We start from the raw sequence: 23,078 nt of genomic DNA, 5'->3' as shown, positions 1-23,078 counted from the left end.
GAATCCATCACTGAGATGAAAAATCTGGGGTAGGGGAAGAGGATGATGGCAATATTGCTTGCCATGCCTGGCTCCTCAGTTTCACCAAGGCATCTGTCTGATGGCTGTCAGCAAACAAAAAGAGAAAATGAATAAGTGTAGAATAGATACCACAGAAAGCACTTTAAGTGGATGGAACTGAATAGGTAAGGTGTAGTATGGGTATTTGGGGGGGGGCTGCACACACACATTTTAAATGCTATGTGAAGTATGTTGTAGGCCAGAAGTAGAAAATCTGGTGCCTTCCAGGTGTTGTTGTACTACCACCATCCCCAGTCAGCATGGCCAAAGGTCAGGAGATGTAGTTCCATGTTGGCTACTTCTGCTGTGCATTGTGACGGTAGCCAGATGGAATTCTGTATTGCAATTTATTAGTTCAAGAACAAAGGAAAGTTTGTAGCTTAGTGCTACTGCTTGAGGTGGAGTGAGGTGGGGTCAGTGGTGCTTTTAAAAAATTCTATTCATCTTCCGTTGTAATTTTTTGACAAAGACTTTTGACAAAGTCCCCCATGATATTCTCGTGAGGAAGCTGGTAAAATATGGGTTGAACGATGTAACTGTTAGGTGGATTTGTAGCTGGTTGACTGACTGAACCCAAAGAGTACTAATGGTTCCTCATCATCCTGGAAAAAAGTGACAAGTGGGGTACTGCAGGGTTCTGTCCTGGGCCTATTGTTGTTCAGAGTCTTATAAATGACTTGGATGAAGGAACTGAGTGGGGGGTGGGGCTCATCCAATTTGCAGATGGCACCAGCAGATGAGGGGTAGTGAATGCGGCAGAAGACAGAATCAGAATTCAAAACGACCTTAACAGATTGGAGAACTGGGCGCAAGCTAACAAAATGAATTTCAGTAGGGACAAATGTAAGGTTCTGCAATTAAGCAGGAAGAACCAGAGGCACAAATATAGGATGGGGGACACCGGGCGTACTAGCAGTACCACAAGATTAACATGAGTCAACAGTGTGATGCAGCAGCACGAAAAGGTAATGCTGTTCTACGCTGCATCAAGAGAAGTATAGTGTCCAGATTAAGGAAAGGAATAGTACCACTCTATTCTGCCTTGGTCAGACAACACCTAGAATACTGTGTCCAATTCTGGGCACCACGATTTAAGAAGGATGTTACAAGCTGGAGAGTGTGCAGAGGAGGGCGACCAAGATGATCAAGGCTCTGAAAACCAAGCCTTATGAGAAACACTTGAAGAAGCTCGGTATGTTTAGCCTGGAAAAGAGGAGATATGATAGCCATATTCAGATATCTTAAGGCAGGGGTCCTCAAACTTTTTAAACAGGGGGCAAGTTCTCTGTCCCTCAGACACTGTTAGAGACTGGACTATAGTTTGAAAAAAATATGAACAAATTCCTATACACACTGCACATATTTTATCTGTGGTGCACAAAAAACAAGAAAAACAATATAATATTTAAAATGAAGAACAATTTTAATCAACATAAACTTATAAGTATTTCAATGGGAAGTATGGGCCCGCTTTTGGCTAATGAGATGGTCAATATCCAGTTGCATATTTCTCACTGCTAGTTGTAGCAAGTGATGCAAGCAGCTTTTGGCTCATTCCACCTGCTCATTGCAAGAACTGAGTCATGAAGAAATAAGTTTGCTCTTCCACCTCCTCCCTCCCACTCCTTTTTCCTTTAGTGCTGTGTATTCCCCATTGTAAGCCTGAGAAGGCGGTTTCTTTGCCGACATCTGCAAGCTGCAATGTGACAACACCCCCACCACACAGCACAACTTTTGTGGTTTGTGTGGCCTAGCAGCATGATTAAAAAACACTTTTTTACTTTGGGGGTTAAAATTAAACTGAAAGTTAATTGGGTCGACCCCACCTCTGCTTATTTTCTGCGAAAAGCTAAAACAGCCCATACTGAGCCCTTACCGAAAATGAAAATCCACCAGCTGGAACTGCCTAGCCAGAATCCAAAATCCAACCAGCAAACAAAGCCTCCCTTCAGCATCCCAGTCCTTACCCCATGGAAGCTGAACCAGCGGGCCTCAGGCAGCTCCTGGACTCAATCTCCCATAAGCCCCTGCTACCAGGTCATTCTGGGGGGGGTGATGGGAGTTGTAGTCCACGAGCAGCCTGAGGGGCCCACAGGCTTCCCACAGACCTGCCTGAGGCGGAGGGCCTGCGAAGCCCCGCGTGAGCGCCAAGGCTGCAGGGAGTTGAGTGGAGGCCGGCAGGAGCTAAAGGCGTTCCCTCAGCCCGCAAGGACAGGGCTCGCCTGTTCCCAGTGAGGAGAGGCGACTAGGCCTCACAGGCCTCACAAAAAGGGGCGGCGTTTGTGGGCCAAGGTGGAGCCAGCAAGGGGAGCCGGCCGAGGCCCGTGAGGGGAGAGCGAGCATGTGACAGCAAGAGAGAGCAGGCGGTTGGACAGAGGAGTCGCCAGCCTGGCCCACAAGGCAGCGTCGGCAGCAGCGGGTTTTTTCCTTGGGCCTGGGGGAGCCTGCCTCCCTGCCTCTTGCACCTGAAGATGCCGGGTGGCGGTGGCAATTGCCGGGCGGGCTGGGTTCAGGACCCTGGTGAGCCAGATCTGACCCGCGGACCATAGTTTGAGGACCCCTGTCTTAAGGGCTGTCACATGGAAGAGAGAGCATACAGTGGTGCCCCGCAAGACGAACGCCTCGCAAGACGGAAAATCCGCTAGACGAAAGGGTTTTCCGTTTTGGAGGCGCTTCACTAAACGAATTTCTCTATGGGGTTGCTTCGCAAGACGAAAAAATCTTGCGAGTTCCCGTGGGTTTTTTTTTGGTTTTTTTTGCCCTTTCCCTAAGCGCTAAGCCGCTTATCAGCTGTTCCGCTGATAAGCCGCTTCTCAGCTGATCGCTAAAAGCCGCTAGACCGCTAATAGCACTAATCTGCTAAGCTGTCAATGGGCTTGCTTCGCAAGACAAAAAAACCGCATGACGAAGAGCCTCACGGAACGGATTAATTTCGTCTTGCGAGGCACCACTGTACTTGTTTTCTCCTGCTCTGGAAGGGAGAGGGTCCCTTCCAACTCTAAGATTCTATGATTCTATGTTTTCAGTCTATAAAATATCATTTTTACAGTGTTTGGACTCTTTTATCCCTCAAGCTACTTAATTAGATATTATGAACACCTTGGAGACAGAAGTAATTTTGCATTCAGGCTAAACTGCTGTAAGCTGCTCTGGGCTACAAGATGGAGGAGAATGCATTTTTGAATTGGTGTTCAGAGCACCTTTCCTCAAATCCCAAGTATTGATATACCTAGGATTGAAGAAAATTACCCAAGGACTGAAGACGTGGGGCTTTCCTCAGCATTCTTTATAACATCTGACATTTGCTGCCTGAGCTTCATGGCTGAGTGGGTATTTGAACCCTGATCTCCCTGGTGCAAATCCAACCTGCTATCCAGTATATCACAAAGGCTTTGACAGTACTTCAGCATTGGAGAAGAATCCACATCAGAAGCGAAACTCTAGAGATACTTCCCAACTTCATTACTGGTACTCCACTGAGGGGGCTCTTCCAACATCACATTTTCCAAAGTATTCTTTCCCCACCTCAGAAAAAGCACTACACCTGAATTTCACCAAGTTTTTTCTTCTGCTGCTGCTGGTAGTGGTACTATGACTATTCCTTCCCCAAGTGGTGCTTGGGATTGCATCTCCCACACAGGCCCGAGGGGGGGGGGGAAGCTGGATACATTTGCCCTGGGCTTCGGAGGGCTAAGCTGCCTTGGGGGGGGGGTCCCTGCAAGGGACTGGCTGCTATTTTGCTTCAGTTTATACTGTCAGTATAAACAGCCCCCGCATGTGTCAGCAGAGAGCATATAAACACAATATGTTCTGCCCTCATCCCACTCTTTTTGGTGATGTGTTTCTAGGCACTTCTGGGTTTGGCGCTGTGTGCGTGTCTTTTGGACACAAGTTAATTGGTTAACTTTATTCAGACAAGACTCCTGACCCAAGCTTGGCATAGGCCTGCTACAACATAAAACCTTTGTGCAGGGATCAGGATGTGAAAATTGTGTCCATTGTTGTGCATAAAGCTCTCCGATAGGTATTAAAAACCCACCCACAGATGAAACTATGTTTCTGAAGAGGATCCTGCTTCACTGGCAAGGACTAGAGACTCATATTCTTCTTCATCCCAGTGCTACCCTCTCCACTACTAGATCCTACTACCACTAAGGCCATAACCCTAGAAATATGCCCACCTGAAAAGCAAGCTAGCCTGTGTATCTCCATCTTTCCAGAACAATTTAAAAGCTGAACAGTGTAATGAGCAATGGCCCAGGGACCTTGCAAGTTATGGTTAAGAACTGGAAAGAGAATTCACTTCAAGATATTTTCTCAAATGGAAAACTACTAGTACCTTGTTTTGTCCCCTACAGCACCTCCATCTCCCCAGCCCCACAGAATAAGAGGACCCTTTCACCAGTCAGCCAGCTCCTCTGGGAAGGCTAAGGTCTAGTAGACTGTATAAGGCAGGGGTCGGCAACATGCAACCCATGGGACAGATGCAGCCCATGAAGACCATTTTACTGGCCCATGAGCCACCCCCAAACTGAGCCGCCTGCTCAGCAAGTCCCCCCGCGTGTTGTACTAAACCAGCGCACCACGGCTCGGGGACTCGCCAAGCGGTGCTGGAAATTGCGTCTGTGCATGCGCAGATACCGGAAACCATGTCTGCGCATGTACAAATGCCAAAAATCACTTCTGTGCAGGCACAATTTTTGGCATCTGGGCATGGGCAGAAGCAATTTCCGGTGCCACGGACATGCACAGACACGATTTCCGGCATCATGCTGTGCCAGTCCAGCCCACAGACGATCTCTGTGGGAGTGATCCGGCCCATGGCCAGTAAACCTTGCCAACCCCTGGCATAAGGTTTCAGTTGACTCTAGCTCCCTACAGAGACTGGTAGTTGCCTTAGCAGGGCCTCTTGGAGCTGTCCAAAGTCCTGTATAGTGTTTGCTTTACTAAGACTTGTGACTACGCACATTCTGCTTTCCCGTGACACATGAAACGAACAGGCATTTGAACCTGTGTCCCCCTTATCCAAGGCACACACACTATCCATTGTACCACAGAAGCCAGTTTTGTGGCATAAATGCTCTCAACTTCCTTCTTTTTCTTCTATGTTATTTATTTTAAGTGCAAGATGGAAGGAAATTCTGTGTTAAGTCCAGAATTCACACAGTGACTGGAAACATGGAAATTCTACTCCAACAAGCCCAATGGCAGAATGCATTAAAGCCTATGCAACAAGGGAAGAGAGTGCTATTGTAGTTTTGCTTCTGGTTTCAACACCACCACCAACAAAGTAGAAAGCATTTCAAGGGACTTCAGCACAAAGCTATAGAACTTGCAATATAATAACAGTGCTCATAGGAGGAGAAAGAGAAAAGGCAGCCTGTAAAAAAGAGAAGAATTCTTTTATGCATGCAATGTTTCTGAAAACTGGAGTGGTGTTAATGTGAATTGTTTTTACAGTAAATGTGTTTTACAGTAAAACTGAGTGTCATAGCCAAAGACTATTCAATGTTTCTCTGCAGGTTAGTGCATCTACAGTAGGCTACAACTGAATGAAGTTGTCACACACTGACGTCCGTCTTCAATAATATAGCCCCAGCATCAGAATAGTAGTCCATGAAAACCCTAAGAAAGGCTCAAAAGTTACATGACCTAACCCCCTGCCTTATCAACACTCTCTCACAAACCCATTTCCTGCTAAAGTGTTCTTTTCAGCGGAGCAGGTAACAAAGCTGCTAGCCTATCCAACTGCCAAAGCTATTGGAAGAGACGTAGGAATGATGGTATGCAACAAGTTTTGAAAATGCAAAAATTAGATCCATTTGAACTTTTAACTACTCTTAAAGTTACTAATACATTTGTTCACTATTCATCCCCTGTGTTATTATGTCTATTTGTTTCTAACTTTTGGCATCTAATTGATAATTTAAATGTATATTTTCTATTTTATGCAGATAGAGGTTGCTATTTATAATATAAATACGGTACAACTAACTAAACAAAAGATAAATGTAAACAGTATTACAATTCTGCCAAACTCATTAGCTTTTTAAAAATTTGTAATCCACAGTTAATACTTTAAAAAAGTGCTGATCCTTAGCTAGAAAGAAAGCCACCTCCCTCCCCACCCCAAGTCTAACATATGATGTAACAGGGGTGACTGTCTCTCTTTCAGAAAACTCCTGCCATATTCTCTTGCAGGCACAGTGAATGGAAAAACAAGAGCAACTGTCAGACCCATTGGCTCAGGGATGGCGCATTGTTGCACGGAGGGGGCCATTTGGTTTTCTGGGCAGTGGTGCAGGGGCCAGAAAGTTGCTTTGCCTCAAAACCTGACCCCTCCACAGGTGGTCCAGCTCCATCAGGAACTCTACTGCTTGCTGCCGTGCCACAGAGAAAGGAAATGGCTTGGTCTTCCCTGGTCTCCTGCACTCCAGAAGGATCCCTCAGTGATCTGGATCAGCCCCTCTGTGCTGCTGCATCTCTGCAGATGGCAAAAAGAGAGGGGAAACCTGCCCCAATCTCACCCCTTGCTACCTCGCCTAGAGGACAGAGGCCTGTCCCTGCCTTCTTGGCTTCTGCTCTGTTGCTCTTCCTGTTAAAGGACCTAATCCTGGCTATGGTACCACAGCGGGAGCCCTCCAGGTCCAACAAACATGTGTCAATGGCATGGGGTGGACTCCCCTACTTCAAGGCGGAGATTCTTCTCTCCTACCCTGGCAGCATCCTACCTCCACTGCTTTGCCGCTGAACTCTTGCAGCAAGTGAGAGATGTCCAAGGGCTCGAAGGTGCTCTCAGCAGCAAGGTCACTGGCCAGGAAGCACTTGGCCTCCAAGAGCTGCTCCACAGGAAGGAAGGTGCCAAAGACCCGAAACAAGAGATGAAGGTCAGAGATGCCCACGGGGAGAACATACTCATTCATTCAGAGCATTTGTACTCCTCTTTTCAGCCAAAAAGGCTCCCAGAGAGGCTTATACAAAATCAAAAACAAGACACTCCCTAGTCACAGGCTCACATTCGAATAAACAAACCAACAAACACAAACAGAAGCTTCCTTTCACCTTTGATAGCTCTTTGCCAAACTTGATGATACCATTATTCTACGTTCTAAAGCTAAGTCCCCTGGAAATGCCAACTTTCACTTACCTCCAGGAGTCTCCGAGATGCCATATTCTAATCTAAATAAGCAAGGGTCACTACAGCAAACCTCTGCCAACCTCTCGACGCTGAGGATGCCAGAACCTCAGTTCAAACAGTCACAGCCACCGTTGCTTGGTGACATGGAACGCACGGCCAGCATGCCAAGATTCCTGGAGAGTCCATGTGGCCTAGTGGTTAGAGTGCTGAGCTTGGACCTGGGAGAGCAGGGCTCAATTTCCTGCTCAGCCATGAGACACACTGGGTGATCTTGGGCTAGCCACTCCCTCTCAGCCTACCTGGCCTCACAGGATTGTTGTGAGGAGAAGATGGGGAGAAGGAGAAAAATGGATGTCACCTTGAGCTGCTTGGAAGAAAAGAGGGATATAAATGCCATAAACAGATGCATAACATACCAATCCATTTAATAATAAAGTTTTTAAAATGCTGGAGTGTGTGAAATAAAAGGACCAACACAAATCTGCCTATCTGTTTTGTGAGAATTTATTTCTACATATTATGAAGTGGAATTCTGCTTAGGTCCACTGAGTGTCAGTTGTTTGTTTTCCATAATGACTTGCAAGACAAAATAGGCAATGAGGAAGGAAGGGAGAGCAAAGTAAAAGCTTGGCCACTCCCTGGGATGACTGCAGTAGTGCCCCTGACCTACTCACCAGGGTTATTGTAAAAATGATTCAGAAAAATGTCTCATTACATACCCTGAACACTCAAAAAGCATTTAAAAAGTTAAAACCACTACTATGCTAAACAGAGCAGCACAATATACTCTTAATACTATTCACAAACATAGTGAATAGTGAAAACTCCAGCATAGCTGCATGTACACTACCAGGTTATGCAAAACATACATGGAGAGTCATCTGGGGATTGAATGTACCCAAATGATACCTGCAGTCCACTTGAGCCTGGGGCTTTACTTCTTATTTGTCAGAAAACAAATATTTTTCTACTCATCTCCAAGAGAACATTTATAATTGACCATTTGCTTCAACACAAAAGAGAAACACAACTCAAAATATGCTGCTGGAACAAGAATTTCCACGAATTTGGAATCTTCTGGAGGTCAGCTTAAGATCAAATGCTACTTGTTACTAAGACACATCTCTCACATGCAAATGTTCAATTGCAATGCCAGGTACTAATTAAAAGCTTTAATAAAGGCCAGCAGGGATTTAAAAACAAACAAACAAAACACCTACAGTACTGAAAAGAAATGCTAACACCAACCATACTTCAATACACAAAAGAAATAATTCTTATGTATCCAACCTTTCTACTCAGTGAAAAATATCTCCACAAAACTTACATTAGGAGAGAAACACTATCCTGGGAAACAGAACTTGAAGATAAGAAAGCAAGGGATACTTCTGAACCTAACCAGGCTCCACAGAAGTAATGATGCAACTCTTGTATAAACCTGTCCATACATATAGATCCACAGAGCCCCAACTTCAGGCACCCTTGTCTGTCTTCAGAAGGCATTGGGTTTTCAACATACCTTCCCTAGATTTCCATGTCCTTCATACCAGGTAAAAAATGTTTCCCTGCACCGCCTGTCTTTTTACTCAGAGTGTCAATGTATATTGTGATTTACTGTTGCTGTTTTTAATCTAGTTTTTATTGCAGTTTTATCTGGATGCTTGTTTCTGCTGCTGGGCTATTCCAGTTTCATGAGAGTTATTTTAGTATGGATTCTGTGTTCTCCTTTTTTATTATTCTACCAGCCACTTTTAGGAGAGGTAGGGTATAGATTCATTTAATACAGTAAATGCATTTTTAAAAAGTAAAAAAGCAGCATCTCTCACTGCATTATTACTCCTACTGTATAGTCCATTGCCTCTGCAGTGTTACATAGCCATCATACATAGTGCAGGGCATAGAAATCAAAGACAATCTTGAAAACACAAGAAACAAAAGTTTGCATAGACTTGGAAATGAGTTGCTGAGCAGACATGTGCCAGGATACTGCCAGTTAAGCAGACCTTTGAATGAATAAGTGGAAAGAGTCAGAGGAAATCTTCAACTGGGGAGAATTATCTGTTTATGTCAAAGACTTCTCCATCTGTGAAAACATTTCTGTGGGACACTTGAAGCACCAGCTGCAGGGATGGGCTGCGTTCACGCATCACACATCTCCACTGTTCTGTGACTTTCCCATTTAACTAGGACAGCCACAGGACAGTTCCAGTGTGTGCCAGGGGAATTGTGGAACAGCCCCACAGCTGCTAGTCACATGTAAGGGGAGATGTTAGAAAGTGACAGCTTGGCAGACCAGGAGGACCCTGGCCTCCTACCAGGAGTGGCCTTTGAGGCTCACTAGAGAATTTAAAGGCCCCATTCAGGGCTGCTATCTACCTAGCAGCTCTGTGGTTTTGCAGACCCTGCACTAACTACTCTATCCTGATTCAGGCACTAAAGAAACTAAAACAGAATGGATGCTCAAGTATACTGGCAAGGGCAATGTTGACCCTATATCAAAACTGTAAGCACCCTCAAAATGTTAAAAATTGCATCCAGTAGAAAACCATTTAGAAACCCTTACCTGCATGCTACCATCCCCAGAGGCCTCAACTAAGGTGCATGGAAGGCTGGTAGCTACTAAGTATTCCAAATAACCCCCTCCTCCAGTACTACCAGAAGACCTCCATCTCAGCTGCCACTTCATATCACTTATCTTCATACCACTTCATACCTCTCTTGTTGTCTTAGCTACACAACAGTGTCTGGCACTACCTGCTTGCTGCAGATGCTCTTGTAGACTGTTATCTATCCCTTCCAAATACCATTTGGGCTTACAAGAAACCTAGCCAGGAGGAGGGCTATTTCAGGCCCCTCACTCAATTTTTTACTCGTCACTTTTTAAAGGTAAATCTGTAGCCCATTTATGTGCAGAGAAACAAGAGATAAGTGTGCAGGCAGTTTACAACCCAACTGCTAATTATGTAACAATACAATTAATTATTATTATTTTTTAAAAAACCTTATTATAACAGGTATTTCTGTTCTGTTCTGTAAGGATTCTCTCTCTCCACTCTCTCGAAACGAGCATGTGTGCAACCCAGGCTCCTTACCCACAAACATGGGACTGGTTTATAATGGGGAGGATTGTGTTGGATAATAACACTGATGTACTGGCTGATGCAGACTCATCTTGTTAAGACATCAAAACAGGGCAGCCAAGAACCAGCAACATAAAAAAGATGTAAGATGCAAATAGATTTTAAATAACTGAAGTTGGACAAATCAGAAGCTATGTCTCAGACATAGCTTTCTTGAAGGATCCTGTCAGCTTGTCTTCCATGTCTGCAACTTCAGAGTTACACAATCAAGTAAAGTGCCCACAAAGATCCAGAGAATCATCCAGCAATGAAATACTTTCACTTCAGAGCCTGGTGTGTGATCCAGTTTGGCATAGCTTTGCTATGAATGGCTGGTTTGCAATGCCTAACATCAGTGCTATTTTTCTAAATTTGCTGGAACTCACCATGAACTCACCTTTGCTCTCTTTGCTCTTTGGAAAAAACCCCAGCCTAATATGGGCAGCAAATTCCTATTACTATTGTAGGTGGTTTAAAGAATAAATTTTTAAAATTCAAGCTAAATGTTAGCTGTTCATCTCCCAATCAAGCGAGGAATTGTTTTAAGGCACATTTTTTAAAAAAGAAAAGCTATTTACATGGTTTGGTTGGGTTGAGACTTAATTCATTCCAGGGAAACAAACTCCCTGCTCACCTGTATAAACACCTCTACCACCTCACTTGACAGTGCTTATTATTAATAGGTGTAAGCAGTGCTAATTGGAGCATACTGGCAAACACATGACCCCTTTCCCCTTTATTTTTTACTGCAGGGTTTGTAATATTACCCAATTAGACCAACTCCCATGATTCAAGCTGCATCAAACTCTAACTTGCAAATCTGCAGATGTTACAACCTGGCTGTAAATCTTGAGATGGCTCTCCAAAAGCTAAATATATTTTCAAAGGCACAAAAGGGAATAAAATTATATGTCTTAAATAATTCAGTTAACCTCTTCTCCCTCCCTCTTCCATGCTCCCATTTGCCTAAATCCAGTTAGGTCGCACCTTCTAAGTAATTCATACTATGGCTATACATACAAATGTCACATTAGAGCTCTTTATTAGCAGAATAAACATGCTCCACCTCTTTTAAGGTCATCAGGTGCAAATGCCCACATTTGCTATCTATTAAGAACATAAAATGAGTCATGCTGCATTATTTATTTTAAATAAATACATACATAAATATAAACAGTCAAAGGGCAGCGGTCATATGAACATAAGAGCAACCATGGTGAATCAGACCAAAAGGTCCATCTTGTCCAGGAATGGGGAACCAGTGACCCTTCAGATATTGTTGGACACCAATTCCCATTAGTCCCAGCCAGCACTGACAATGGTAATAAAGAATGATGGGAGTTGCCGTCCAACAACATCTGGAGGGCAGCTAGTTTTCCATCTCTGGTCTAGTCCAATATTCCTTTCCAACAGGGAGTGGCCATCCAGGCGCCCCTCTCACTGTCACCATTCCATGTTTTTGGGATTCAGAAACACACTGCTCTTGAACATGCAGGTTCCATTTAACTATATGGTTAAAATCTGCCAACCAACCTAGCCTCCATGTATTTCTCTAATTTCCTGATAAAAGGCAAATAAACTCAGTGGTCATTATTACCATATCTTGTGCCAGTGAATTCTATGCTAATAATAAAGGTTTCCTTTTGTCTGCCCAGGATCTATTGCCAATCACTTTCACTAGATGACTCAATTGTAGTATTGCGGACTAGTAAAGGGGAAAAAGTCCTCTGCTTCCTCAACAAAAGTTATTATCTACTTTCTCATTTCTCATGCCTTCATATAATCATAGCATCATAGAATTGGAAGGAACCCTAAGGTACATCTAGTCCAGGGGTCTGCAACCTTTAAGACAAAAAGAGCCACTTGGACCCGTTTCCAAAGAAAAAAAAACTGGGAGCCGCAAAACTTGTCATTATAAAAATAATTTTTTGGCATTTTTTTATTATTTCTTTGTTTGACCCCTCAGAATTACTCCTCCTCATAGAAATAAACGTTAAATTAACAAGTTACCTTTTGTGTGTGTGTGTGTGTTCTTCACTCCCCTTCAAAACAGTGACCAGCGTACATGCCCCCTTTCAATGCAGTGACCAGCGTACATGCTCCTTACAATGTAGCGGGCGGGCGGGCGCGAAGGTGATGTCGGGATGGTGCGTGAATAACGCACGCACCGCCCCCATGAGACGTCGCAGCCAGTACAGTGCCCGCCACAGTGGGGGGTGTCAGGGCGCACAATGCGCCTCCTCCCCTCGCTAGTATCCGCCCCGGAGCCGCGGCAAAGGTGTAAAAGAGCCACATGCGGCTCCGGAGCCGCGGGTTGCTAACCCCTGATCTAGTCCAACGCCCTGCAGCCTGAACTATGACAGATGGTAATCCAACCTCTACTTAAAAACCTCCAAGGAAGAAGAATCCACCACCTTTCGAGGCAGTCTGTTTCACTGTGAAACAGCTCTTACTGTCAGAAAGTTCTTCACAATGTTTAGTTGTAATCTGCTTTCATGTACCTCGAAGACATTGGTGGGGGTCCTATGGAAGAAAACAAGCTTGCTCCTTCTTCAATGTGACAACTCTTTAGATATTTGAAGATGGCTATCATGTCTCCTCTCAGTCTTCTCTTATCCAGGCTATACATACCTAACTCCCTCAACCATTCCTCATAATGTTTGGTTTCCAGACCCTTGATCATTTTGGTTGCCCTCCTTTGCACACGTTCCTGCTTGTCAACATTCTTCTTAAATTGTGATGCCCAGAACTGGACACAGTACTCCAGACAGAACAGAGTGGTACTATTACTTCCCTTGACCGGGACTGTGCTTCTGTTGATGCAGTCTGGAATAGCACTAGCTATTTTGCTGCTATATCACACTGTTGACTCATGTTAAGCTTGTGGTCTACTAAGACCACCTAGATCCTTTTCACATATATTACTGGTATCCCCCATCTTATATTTGTGCATCTGGTTCTTCCTGCCTAAGTGTAGAATCTGGCATTTTCCCTACTGAAATTTATTTGGTTAGTTTGGGCCCTGTTCTCCAATCTCTTAAGCCACTGTGGCAATGGCTGCTCTTCCCAGTTCATTTTATTTTAAAAATAAAATAAAATGAGGTAATATCCTCAGCATCTGTTACCAGAGATGATGTGAGCCCTTACACTCAATGAACCCCCCACTCCTTGTTGTATGGACTTTAGAACTGTAACATGGTAATTTGTTGGGACTGTGATTCTTACCCACTTAAGTCCTTGGATAGTGCTAGGTCCTCTTCAAGCAGTCTCCTGTATGTCCTGAGCCTAGGGTGCAACTGGAGGGATCACTGCTAGGTGTGCTCTGTTTATGGTTTGTAAGTTCGCTGAGCAATGGGATTTTTTTAAAAAGCAGTGGCAGTGGTCAGACTGCCACCTCTGAGAATTCAGGTTACAGTGCATTTACAGCACCAATGAGCTGTTCTCATCTCCATCTCTCTCTCTCTCTCTCTCTCTCTCTCTCTCTCACACACACACACACACACTTAATTTTCAGCATGCTATACCAGTCTTACTTTCAAAACCTGTAATTTTCACACTCCAAAATCACAGTATTTACTAGCAGAGTTGTAAGATACAGCAACACGGCCAATAAACTGGGTATTTAACCAGCCAAAGAGGAATAATTTACAGGATATGTAGCAAAACAAAGTACAAAGGGAACACTTTTTTAAAAAATAGGTACAGTTGTATAGCTCCAAAAAATCAGGTACAGTTAACTATAATTTCATTCCACCCCACCCCCCATTATAGGTAAAATGATACAAAGCAGAAGCTGACGATAAATTTTTCCTTTCAGTTTTAATCAGGCTTCCTGTTGTACAAGCGCAGCAGACAGTGACGCGAGACGCTGCCTCCCAACTTCAGTTCACCTTTGCAGTTCCACCAGGGACACCGTGTCAAGATTGTTCAGCTTTTTTGATGAGTGCTGCGTGGGTAACTAATGTGTAAATGCAGATACGTATAGAAAGCAGTTTTGACAGTGATGTATTGCAACTGGTTCCAGATGTCGGCACGGGATGCTCAGCCAGGCACCTGGGGCCTGGCTGCTGAGGCGCCACAAGAGCACCAAGACAGTCTTCAACTCAATCACAAGGTTTTAACCCTCCAATTATAATCTTATTAACAAGCCACCATCACTCTAGCTTCTGATTTCCCTCTGTCACTATGACTGCAAAATGTATTTCTGTTGCTGCACCTTAATTTTACATTAAGGAGGAGGAAAAACTTTTAATATGAATCTGAGCAATAAAGCAAGTGATTTGATTTCATAGTAATGGTGGCTGGGACCTAGAAAGAGTGGAGTTGGAGAACAAGAGAAAGAGCTTAAAGGTTTGGGGTTCCTAAATGAAATAACTCATAACAAGTTGCAACTACAATATCTGAATTCTATGAGACATATTCAAATTAGTTTAAAATCCTCTATCTGCAAAGTGAGGTGTTTGTTATTTCCTTAGTTTGGTTAATGTTGTTTCCAGAATTAGTTTTAGTAGAGTTTGGAAGCAGGCCAACAAGTAAGAGGGCAACTGATAAGAAGGTCTTCTGAATACATCCTTCCTCCTTGACCATTAGGTATCACAAAGAGTTTCTGAGTTAACCTGACATCAAGTGGAGCAAAGGAAGCTGCCTTATGCCTGACCAAACCAGTGATCCATCTAGCTCAGTACTGGCCATGCTTGCTGGGACTGCCTGCCTAGACTGACTGGCAGAGACTCTGCAGAATTTCAGACAAGACTCTCTCCCAGCCCTACCTGGAAAAGCAGAGGACTGAACCTGACACTTTCTGTATGTAAAGCACATGCCTCATCACTAAGCTGTTATAGCTGTTCCCCTTAAGTCTCATTCACTGCCAGGAACGTGTACTCAATTTTTAAAACAAATGCTGATGTTTTGAAGGTTGCTGTTGATTCCACCAAATGTTGCAGGCTGACTCTGGGCCAAACTGGCTAGCAACAATGTATCTGCTGGTTAAAATTAACCTTATATAAAAAGATTTCACTCACTTTTTCTCACAACAGAAAAAGTACATACAAGTATTGACACAGGCTAGAAGCACCTTGAGGAGAGATGGAGTAGAAAATGATTTAAGAAATAATAATAAAAAATACAGTATCTAATTGCTAATGCAAATTTGAACTTTGAGCAATAAAGAGGGGTTGTCCCTTCAAAGAAACAGCTAACACCTTTTGATGCTATAATGAGCTTAGTCTGCCAGGCTGCCGCAAGTAGAAAATTGGCAGTCTGGGGAAATATGGGTTCAGGTGACACTTCTTACACAGAATCCTAGTGTTGCCTAGGGCAAGTATCTTTCAAGCCCAGTTTCACCCATACATAAAAGTGGAGGAATATTGACCAGCTTTATAAAAGACGAGGGCAAAAACAATCAAGGATCAGGTACACAGTCTGGGATTGCTTCTGGATCCAGCTATGTCACTGGAGACCCAGGCAGCCTCAGTCGCTAGAAGCACCATTTATCAGCTGTGCATGGTACAACAGCTAGGACCATTCCTGGACAAGGGGAGCTTGAACACAGAAGTTCAGTTCAGGCGTTGGCGACTTAAAGACTGGATTATTGCAGTGTTTACCATGTGGGGATTGTCTTGGGCTTCATCTGGAAACTGCAGGTGGTGCAGAATTTTAAAGCCTGGTTGCTGAGAGGAGTGAGGTCCTGTCAGCACATAACACTTCTGCTCAGAGATCTGCACTGGTTGCCAATTTGTTACGAAGCCAAGTTGTGAAGATGTTACTATTGGTATATAAAGCCCTTAACAGCATGGGACTAGCTTACTTGTAGGATCATCTTACAGTATATGTGCCCACTTGACCACTTTAATCTGCAGAACTGGCATTGTACAGACACCACACAATACTTGTTCTACGCTTGTAAGAAATCAATTTTTAGTGTGAGAGCAACTATAGTTTGGAACTCTCTGCACAGTCACCAACTCCTATGGGCCACAGTATCTTTAGCCCCCTCTATATTGTTTAGCAGGAGCTCAGGCCCCCTCACCCAATATTGAAGGGGTAGAGGAGCCCAAGCATCCAGCCAGCACCGCCACTACCTCCTCCTCCCACCCCTGCTGCTACGAGGCTCTCAGCATAAGCAGCTACAGCGATCGCAACTTGGGTGGGTCCATAAGTGGCCAGCCCTCTTGCCGCTATGGAGCCCTGCTGCGGCACTCTGTTGCCATTGACATTTCTCCCACCACTGCCACTGACTGTAGCTGCTGTGGCCGACGCGGCAGCGTCTCTGGCCACACCAGCCTCAGTCATGCTGCAGCCCAGCTGGCAGGAGGCTTGCCTCGTCCACTGCCAGGCTCAGTGGGCTGGGCTAGGTGCTTAGCCTTCTCCCAGCTTCATGTGCGTGATGTCATAGGTGGAGTGCGACACTGAGCCCCATCAATGTTGGGCCCTAGGCCACACCTCTGTCAGGCAGGCACCTTCAACGTACAGGCATTCCCCCACTTACACAGAGGTTATGTTACGGGGCCCTGCGTGCATAAGCAAAAATTAGGTAACTGGGGAGCACCCGTTAAGAAGCCTCTACATGCCTGGTTTTTTTTCCTGTTCTCCAGCTCTCTCTCCACATCACCCTCTCTTCTATTAGCTTTGAAGCTCTGGGGCCAGTTGGAGCCTAGAGGACATGTGGAAAAGCAGCAGTGTGCTACCTCGCACATCAGCTGTTAGGCAGGGAGGCTGAGCAGTCTCGTTGGGGCTTTCCCCACCCTCAGTGAAGTTCTCTTTGGGATTCAAGGAGGGTTTCCTTGCAAACCATGAGGACTCTCCTGCTTTCTCCCACCATTTCCTCATTTGATTCTATTTATTTATTTCACAGCACTGCATGTAAGTGGTTGTGTATGAGTCAATCATGCATAAGTTGGGGGGATGCCTGTATTCTTTTCGGCACTTGCTTAAAACATTCTTGTTTAGTGAAGCCTATCCAGACATGTAGATGTTGACTTGTTTTATTTTTATTTTTGGTTTATGGCTGGTCATTTTTTTAAATGCTTTCAATTGCTTTTAAACATTTTTCATTAATAATTAATATTTCTTGTAAACTGGTTAGAGGTTTCACTACAACCAAGTAGTATATAAATTTTGTTAAATAAAATCAAAAGTACAATAATTATTATTATGAGTTTTTTGTTGTTGTTGTTTTAAAAAAGCAAGTATGTCCAAGTGAGAATTATGTTCATACCATGCCTCACAATATTAAGCAAATCAATCTTTCTCCATGGTTAAATAAGAATGACATATAATGCACAGACACCCATTCTTCCAAGAGCCAGCAACTTTCATGTGGCTAGGAAATAAGCTCCAAACCATGCTTCCAACTACAGGAGATAAGGGAGAAAGCAAAATCCAGTATTAAAAAAATAAATAAGAGCCTAATTAGTTTGATAGCAGTCATAGTCGCAGCACTATTAATGCTAATGAGCTGCGGGGAAGACAGAACCAAAGGAAACCATGTATAGGAAAGGCAGCGTTTAACCTAGAAACCTAATAAAGTTGCACCTCTAGCACAGGGAGTATTTGTAGCTCAGCTCCAACGTCAGTGTTTGGTCTAGAGGGATTTCTTTTCCCTCAAACAACCTGTCTGTCTCCCTTCTCTTCTGATACAAAACTCCCAGCTCCAATCAAAACATCTCTCAAGGGATTGCCCTACAGCTCCATGCAGCTCCATGTGGTTTTTGATATCAGGCATTATCTCATTGATCAAGTGCAGCAAAAAGCAAAGCTGCTGCTTAGCCTAGAACAAAGAGGGAGACCCGGGTTGCTGGGTTTCCTCTATCACATCAAAAAGGGCTAAGAGTCTTTTAGCCTGAAAAGCAAACAGGCTGCTGGCTAGAAATACACAATGCAACCATCACCTTTACCTTCAAACTTGGCACAAGTCAATAACCTTTTATTTACTGTTATTTACTTACATGGGCATAGCCAGGATTTGGGGGGGGGGGCAGAACTAAGCTATGTGAGCAATTGGTCAGTTAGTTAAGTATTTTTATTTATTTACTTACTTGATTGGGGGGGGGCAGCTGCCTCCCATAGGTCTGCTCATGTTTATATACCATTGCTTTGCATAGCTCTTTGCAAGCAACATAAGAAACAACAGGCATGTCTCTGCCTCTAGGAGCTAAATTCCAGCTATTAGGAAGGCAATGGGACAAAGGGAAGAGAGAGGCAGAAATAACATGATTCATGAAGACATGGTTAACTGGCAAAGAGCTAAATGGGAGGGGAAGGGGAGGCAGCATCACATGGTTGTTCAGGGAGGAGGGTTCAGTTTTTTCTATGGAACTCTCTCTGCAGGGAGGCTCTCCTGAGTCTGGTCGCTAACCCTGCCATCTTTTCAACACAAGGCAAATACCATTTTTACATTATCCCAGCTCCCCCCTCCTTACTTCTTCTACTGATTTTAATTGCTGCCCATTGCTATTTCATGACCTTTTGAAAATGTATGTCTGTGTGTTGCCATTTCAATCCTATAAACTGGAATCTTAAAAATATTGGCTAGTACAGAATCTAATAAATAATATTTATATTATTTTAACTGCTGTTTTAATATTGTTTCATTGAAACGGTATATTATATAGAAATAATATTTTCATCTTGCATAAGCTGAGTGGGGAGGACTTTTTGCTGAATTCAAAGAAAAAATATTAAATTATCAAAATCCTTCCTCCAAAGCATAAGCAGATGTGTTTGGGACAAAATGTGACTCAGAACTGCCAGTTTTGGTGGCAGGGCACAGATGTAAGGATAAACTGGCCAGTTCCTGCTATTTCTTCCCTAAGTTTATATCTTAGTTTATACCAAATTTATATCTAGACTTGCATTTAAAAATAATACCTGTAAAATTTGATTGCTAGTACAGAGTGCATTAATGAACATTGCCAGATAGCACATAAATGATAAACCACTAAGGTTTCTGCTATCTTTATTGGCCACTCGTGGCACAAGCTTCTGGCTAGCCCACATAAACCATTCTGGAAAGGCTGTGCTGCTCTCCTGTCATGTTTGTGTATCCATAAATAGGATAGGTAAAGGATTCTTCTGATTATTAGAGACTTTGGGTTTTGAAATCAGAAACTTTGTGGCCCAAGACTAGGACCTAACTTAGTGAGCTAAATGAAGGTGTGTGCAATCAGGGCTTACGGCCACAGAATTACTGACTGTGCAAATCAACCACTGGCTTTTCTTAACATGAAGGACTGCAAAGGTATCTTATTCAGGCTGGGGCCTTACCTGAGCAGTAAAGATATTTCTACCTTTCACTCTTGCTTTATTCTAGTTCTAATTTACCTATGTTGTTCTTTCCCCCTGCCTCCAGCTCTGATCCATAAGTCAAAAGGACACCCCATTTCTGACCCCTGGTTATCATTCAATGGCTGCCTATGGGGCAGCTGACAGAAGTAAATAATACAGTATGCACAAGTCACTATAAGCTAGCTCTCACATTCTTATTATTTGGAAGTACTTGTCAATATTCAGTTCTTTACTCGCCTTTGCAGTGGCTATGGTTAAATATCACTGGATAGGAGCATTGCTGGGAGTAGAGTTCCTTCAAACTCTCAGAACAAACTATTTAAGTAATTTTCCTCCTCCATACCAGTTCCCAATTGCTGGCAACATTAAACAGATTGTGGAAAACTCTTCAAGTGTTTCACACAATGAGGGAGTGAGGGCTTAGAGAGATGAATCCCATGCAAGGCCCACAAGGAGAGAGAACATAAACATGGAAGTAGGAAGCATTTATTGACTAAGTTGGGAAGACAAGAGTCCTAAATGTAGAACAGCTTCATAGGTGAGCCAAGTGAGGCAGAAACATCAAGATCATTCAAGAAACTATTAGATACCATCATGTGGGGAAACAAGAGTACTTAAAAAGGGAATGCACCCTGATGCTTCAATGGGCTTTTACTCAATGGAAAACTACATTTCTTACAGCCTCATGCACATTTCCTAGACTCTTTTCCGGGGCTGGGCAGTGAGACGTGAAGAACCTTCACAGGTTACTAATATTCTAAAGAGCAAACAGCCCCACTGACAGCAGAACTGGGAGCTAGAAGGCTCCCATTTTAACCTCAACTGGAGAGCAAACAGCAGTCCTCTGCCTCTCCAGCTCTACCTTCTTCCACCCAACTGTGCCAAAGATAAGTGCTTAATGTGTTAGCCAGAAGGATTGAATTCTTTTTATCAGGTATTCTAATTACAGCTCTTAAGTAGACCTGCTGTGGTTGAAGAAAAAGCAGCCTGAACATGTTCAGAGGTACTTCTCTTCAGCCAGCTTGCAGCAGTAAGGGATAAAAATAAAAGGTAAGGCTATCACAGCTAAGGATATCAAAACAGACTCCAGATTCAGATTAAACCCTTTATTGCTATTTTCCTTTATAACACGTGAAAAGAAGAACCAGGTGAGAGCATGAGAGAGGCTGCGAATTCCACTAACAGGTTGAGCACATCCTTCCTAGCGCTTTGCCCATTAGTTAAATGGTCTGTTCCAGCAGCTATTCAAGACCAACTACAGGGTTTCAAAAATCACACACGAATCACTGAAAAGTGTCCTTTCACAACTGGTAAGCTGCTTTCTCTGCAGCAGCAACTCTTAAAGGAACCAACTGCCAATAGGCTTTCCTTCCAAAAGCTGTAGAGTTCTTTCATTGCTGCCATTTATTCATATTATATTATTTCATGTTTATCATGCTTTTATTTAGTTTGTTTTCAGATGCCATGTGAATCCATGTCCTTAGAAGCCAACTCCTAGGGGCCGAGGTCCCTTTGCCCCCCCCCCATAAAATATATGAGAAGGTCCTCCCCCCCCAGGTTGCACTGCCATTCAAATGGTGTGTGGGCATCCTGTGATTGATTATACAGGGTGGGACGTACCTGGGCTCCCATATATTTTATTCAAGTTGTTGATCAAAATGTGGTCGGGATTATAAATAATTCCGAAAAGCCATGGCCTGGTTCCTCTGCATCCGTTTTCCAGCAACAGTACTTGGCTTCTGTGCTGCACTAGATGGAAGAGTTCTGTTGTGACAGCTGAGCATAAAAGCACCACTGTTGCCACTAACCAGACTCTTGTGGGCATAGCTACAAAAGTGCTCTCACCCCCAAAGGTACTCTTCCATGGTCTCCTGAGACAGACAGATGCCAACAACAACAAAAATAGTTTGGGGTTGGTACATTTCTCCATGCACTTTTTCCTGCATTTTCAATATGGCCACTGGCTCACTATGTATTGGTTCACACCCACTCTTCATGTAGTCCTGTACTTGTGTGTATGTTCACATAGAGGAATTTTAACACTGAGTATGCTGTCAGACTTTTTATACACATTACTTGAAGTTCCACTGTCTTCTTCCTGCCCCGCCCCAAATCACACACTTCCTTATACCTACTCAAAGATGTATTCAGTGAAGATCAGAAGATTCCCTACCAATATAGTTGAACTAATAATTTCCTCAGAACCATTTTGGATCCTATGGCATGAATGTGGCAATTACTCTAGTAACAAATCAAAGCCTAAGTTAAAAGCAAGTCACAGCAGATGTGCTAAAGAAAATGTATTCTGAGGGACAGGAGTGTGCTACAAAGCCATGCTTGCTAGCTGCAAATGGATATGAGAAATAATCACACGTTGCATCTCCAAGCACAGACATTAAAAGAAGGATGCTGCTTAAAATGTAATCTTCAGCACATGTGAGCACCTCCCATGCGATAGAATGAGTGGTTGCTATGGTAATGCTCTTTACTGAAGGGAGCCTAAAGTATGTAAAACCCATTTACTGATTAGCATGTAAAAAGTGCTTGAAAGCCACACTGTGTGCTGGTTACAGGATCTCCTGGTCATAGATATCTGCAAGAGAGACATAGCCAGACTTTCTTCTGGTCTGGCATATATGTTTATCTTACAGGTCTTTCAGACTTTGGAAGCAGGCTCCATTTTGATTTCTCCTAAGCAAGGCACCTAGATGTGGGACTTAGATGATATGGGTTAGAGCACTGGTAAGAAAGTCTCAAGCGCAAGTGGTGCCACAAAGCAGGATTAGGAGGACCCATAAACACAGTAGGGCTGCCTTGCCAAATTGTTAAGCAAGTGAAATCATGCCCCGCTCCCCTAGTAACAGAGTTTAAAATTATTTAACAGCACAACAGCTATTGATCTTTTTTCTATGTATAACCATGCTACTACATTGTCACTGTTTCAGAACTTAAACTGCACTGCTTGCTGCAGAGTTGCCACAACTGTTCAACTCTTCTTCAACTGTGAAATTGCCAGAGACACTTCCCAACCTTTTCCCTCTGTCCAGGATTTCAAGTCACACCAGATTAGCACAAAGTGAACTAAGCTGCGGTATAGCTAGCACTGGAACATTCAAACCCTAGTTTGAATGTGTGACACTAGTCACATCTGCTTCATTCTAGAGTAGAAGCTGGAAGTTATTAATACTCCCCAGCTAATCACAGAGTGGGGAGGACTGTCCTTACCTATTCTTGCCTAAGAAAGGATTCTGGGATGAAAATGTAGGAACAGCTCTGAGCAAAAATACTTCAGAAGTGACAAGAGATAGTGATCTGTGAACAAAGCAGGAACAAAGTGGCTAAGGCACTAGTTAGTGTAACTACAGCAACAAGTATTTCATCAATAGGAAATAAGAACCAGAAAAGCAGCAACATGGGTTACATTCCTCTGTAAATGGCTTTAGCAGCTAATAGATGATCTCATCCAAAAAGCAAAA

General features: G+C 43.5%; 1 protein-coding gene across 10 annotated transcripts in view; it reads right to left on the bottom strand.

Moving 5' to 3' along the window:
• The window catches only part of PBX3 (PBX homeobox 3), a 239,621-nt gene that overhangs the window by 150,157 nt on the left and 66,386 nt on the right, over positions 1–23,078 (bottom strand). The window contains exon 1 of one of the 10 annotated variants that reach the window (XM_081847692.1): positions 7,208–7,426. The exons of the other annotated variants lie outside the window; for them this stretch is intronic. The gene's annotated coding sequence lies outside the window, so the exon portion shown is untranslated. Of the gene's footprint in view, positions 1–7,207; positions 7,427–23,078 lie in introns of those variants that run through there. 10 annotated transcript variants of the gene reach the window in all.

The sequence above is a fragment of the Podarcis erhardii genome (assembly GCF_964252035.2).
Source record: "Podarcis erhardii genome assembly, chromosome: Z".
NCBI classification, from domain to species: Eukaryota; Metazoa; Chordata; class Lepidosauria; order Squamata; family Lacertidae; genus Podarcis; species Podarcis erhardii.
The sequence above is the reverse complement of the archived record's forward strand: the minus strand, read 5'-3'. Positions and strand labels throughout refer to the sequence as shown.